We start from the raw sequence: 3,422 nt of genomic DNA, 5'->3' as shown, positions 1-3,422 counted from the left end.
TTCCCCGCCTCGCCACTGTCCACGATCTCGCGAGACTTGGCCCAGAACATTGCGGATCGGGTCGGCGCCATTTTGGGACTGAGACTGGTTGTGGGGGAGGGAAAAGCGGCAAAAGGGGATTATTCAAAGTACCGAAAACCTTCTCCCGGGATCAGGCGCGTCGACACCCCCAGGCCAGGGGCACCTCTGGTGGGGCAGAAGGTAACACCGTCCTCTAGGCTCCACGCTCGAGTCCGGGGGAGAAGGGGAGTGCCCGTGTCCGTGTTGGGGTTTGAGGGGTCGGGAGCGGCGTTGGCGGCGCGAGGTGAGAGGCTGCCCGCGGACGGAGGGGCGGCGGGGAGCAAGGAGCGAGAGGGGAGGGAGGCGCGGATAGGCCCCTGTAGCTATTGACTCGGCCCGGGTGGAGCGGAGGTGGCGGTTGTGAGGAGGGGGTGGGTGGTTTAGCCCCGGCAGCTTGGTTGGGGGGTGTTTGCCGTTTGGCGGAGGCTGGGAGCGGGTCCGACGCCTTCCGTGCTCGGCCTTCCCCCGGCCTCTCGCACACGCCCGCCTGCTTTTGCACCACTACCCCTCTCAGGGCTGAGGGAGTCGAGGCCGATTTGTGGCCTTCGGCGGTTTCTTCAGCAGCGCCTCAGCTTTCCCCGCCTCTCCCAGGTCCGTGGCACTTGCCGTGGACTGGGGCGAAGGCTACTTTGTTCCTCCGAGTCTTGTGGGGTCTGAGGGGACATGTGCTTTTTTGGGAGAGAACCATTCTTCCTGTGGTTTACGAAAAGGGCCCTGTACCTTCCACCCCCTCAGTTTTGGGAGAAAGCTGTTTTCTTAATTCGAGGAAGTGGAAACCTACACCTTCTAGCCCTCTGCTCCCTCAGAAGTGGGGAAGTCTCCTCGGGAGAATTTAAGGAGCGGGTTTGCCCTACTTCTAGTTCACCTTTCTGGCCTTACTGGGGGAATATGCCTCCTCTGGTAGACGTTCTAATTTGGAGGGAGCCTCCTTTTCTTTACATTTGTTATTCTCTGAGTTACATTTGCTAATGCTCCGTGGCAACACACCTGTCTTCGTTTTCCTTGGTACGTCGAAGAGGGTTGGAGAAGATCTTTTGTAAGATTAAGTGACGGTTTCATAGTTTCAAATGTATTCAAGAAGTATGAGAAGGTTTGCTTATATAATTCCCCAATATTGGATCTGCACCCCTTCCCAGGTGAAATCTGCCCTTGCCCTCCATAATACCGTCACCTACCGTTTTTACCTCCCTCTACTCCGATGTCTTTTTCATTCAGTAGACTTTTACCGGGTGCTTGCTTGGGTAAAGCCGTTTTCCAGGCTCCTGTAAGGTTATACAGAAGTGATTTTCTCTCCAGAGGTTGACTTTTTAAGTTGGGGATTGATTTTTTTAGCTCAAAATCAAAACAGTATATAATTTTTTTTTATAACTTTTACAGGTGAATGAATTACTCAGATACGAAGATCATCGTCTAGGTTTTGTGTAGAAGGCCCCGGATATTTTAAGTGGCCATTTTGGATTTACAATGTTTTTGGATAATTTTGCCCCAGAAGTTTATTAAAATTGGCAAGAATCGTCTATGAAGTGAATTGATAGTAGTGAACAATTCAGCAAGCTACTTAAAAAGAGACCCAGGCAGCATTTCTTCAGTATTTTGGTTCAAACGGATTATATAACTGGTTACAGTATTTCAGCTGGTGGTAATTTTTGCCTTCCCCCTCCCCCACCCCGTTGTTGGGGTTCTTCAGCCGAAACTGAGAGACGTTGATTTGTGTACTGAGTAGTTTCAGCAGTTTCAAATGACTGAGTATTGCTGAAGTTTCATGGCAGTTTATTTTTACCTTTATTGAAAGTTTTAGGAATTTTTGACTTCAGCTCTTTCGTGTTACAATGGGACACTTTTTCTAAATGAAGACATTGAAAGAATACCGAATTTTTTTCCTTTTATCTTTTATTTACGTAGAAATTTAAGATGTTGCAGTTTCCCGGCAGCATGGTAGTGTTGAGATAGCTATATGTGTCTCTGTATATGCTGATATTTAGGAATGCTCTTCAGATGTGAAATTTTCTTTTTGTTTTTGCTTTTTGGCTCGTAAATTGGATATTTCATCTGGAGTGGACAAGTACAACAGTGGCAAGTACATGGAATAATAAAGAAGACTTTGATCTTAAATCTAAAGAACTTGGCTAATTCGGGAGATAGCCATATGAAAACTTTAAAACAGAAGTATGGGTAGCTGACTTGAAGTAACTCTATGTCAAATAGTCATAGGTTAAGTATCTTCAAAGAACTTCGATATTATTTCAGAGGATACAAAATAAAAATACAAACTGGAAAACAAAGATTACAAAGAAAAAACCAACACCTTCCTGTGCAGTCCTGTTGGAATTTGTAAGTACTTTTATGGTGAGCAAATCAAATGTTCATTTGTAAACTGTAATGGGAGTCGAGTTTATCCTATGTTATTCTTGGAAGCCTTTCAGTTTCTTGCAGTAATAGTGCTTGGTTTCAGTTTCCTTGACAGTCTCAAAACAGCTATTAACCATTGTCTGAGTAAACTGAAATTCAGAAAAAAACCTTTAAAGCTTAGGAATTTTTCAGATTCAAACAGTCCTAAGCTACAGGTTTTTGTGCTTTTTAAGTAAAAAGCTAAATTCGTCTGGCCAGTATGTATTGCTTTAGGCTTTGAGGATTCATTCATAGTGGTAGAAAGGTAGGAAAAAATGCAACAAATAATTCACCACGTGCCTTCTTAGCCAGTTTGCATTCTAAATGCATGTGCCTTGATAGCCAGTTTACTTTTCAAATGTGAGTTTAGACTGCATTCGAACTGCAGTTTAGTGTTGCATTTGGGGTTACATAGTTTGGTTATATTACAGGTAGTAGTTTTTAATGTATTTCATGAACTAGCTTGTTTTAAGGCATAACCGTTCCTAACATATTAATCCGTTATAGAAATTAAGTTTTTGAAATAGTTTTGTTGAAATGGTTTTGTATTTCAGATTATTTCTTAATTAAGACTTTACTTTCAAAAAAGGAGGGTATTACCAGGACCAGCAGCTCAGAGGAACTGAGCAAGCTGAATTAAGAACCTTTAAGTAACTTAAGAAAATATGAGTATACATTTTTTTTCACTTGATGTTATGCTGGCCTAAGTTTATAAATAAAGCTTTTTTAAAAAAAAAGTTATGAATATTAATTGCTATAATAGAAATTGTTTTGACAGGTGGGAGAGTTATCTTTTAATGTTTGTATTTTTCAGGATTAAATGGTGTTTTTAGTTACCATTAGTTACTACGTTTAATTTTTCAGTGAATCACAGGCATTTAGTGTTTTTTAAAGAGATACACTAAAATTTAATTTTTTTCCTCTTTGACTACTGACAAAATTTAATTTTTAGGCAATTAATATTAGTGAACACA

At 42.1% G+C, this 3,422-nt stretch overlaps 1 protein-coding gene across 5 annotated transcripts in view; it reads left to right on the top strand.

Moving 5' to 3' along the window:
* GPBP1 (GC-rich promoter binding protein 1) overlaps positions 1-3,422 on the top strand; it is a 91,728-nt gene that overhangs the window by 2,858 nt on the left and 85,448 nt on the right. For 3 of the 5 annotated variants that reach the window (XM_011999864.1, XM_011999862.1, XM_011999860.1), the window contains exons 2-3: positions 49-201; positions 1,438-2,391. The gene's annotated coding sequence lies outside the window, so the exon portion shown is untranslated. Of the gene's footprint in view, positions 1-14; positions 202-1,437; positions 2,392-3,422 lie in introns of those variants that run through there. The other 2 variants (XM_011999863.1, XM_011999861.1) reach the window with 1 other exon arrangement.

This window comes from Mandrillus leucophaeus, unplaced genomic scaffold (genome assembly GCF_000951045.1).
Source record: "Mandrillus leucophaeus isolate KB7577 unplaced genomic scaffold, Mleu.le_1.0 Scaffold605, whole genome shotgun sequence".
In the NCBI taxonomy this organism is placed as follows: domain Eukaryota; kingdom Metazoa; phylum Chordata; class Mammalia; order Primates; family Cercopithecidae; genus Mandrillus; species Mandrillus leucophaeus.
The sequence above is the reverse complement of the archived record's forward strand: the minus strand, read 5'-3'. Positions and strand labels throughout refer to the sequence as shown.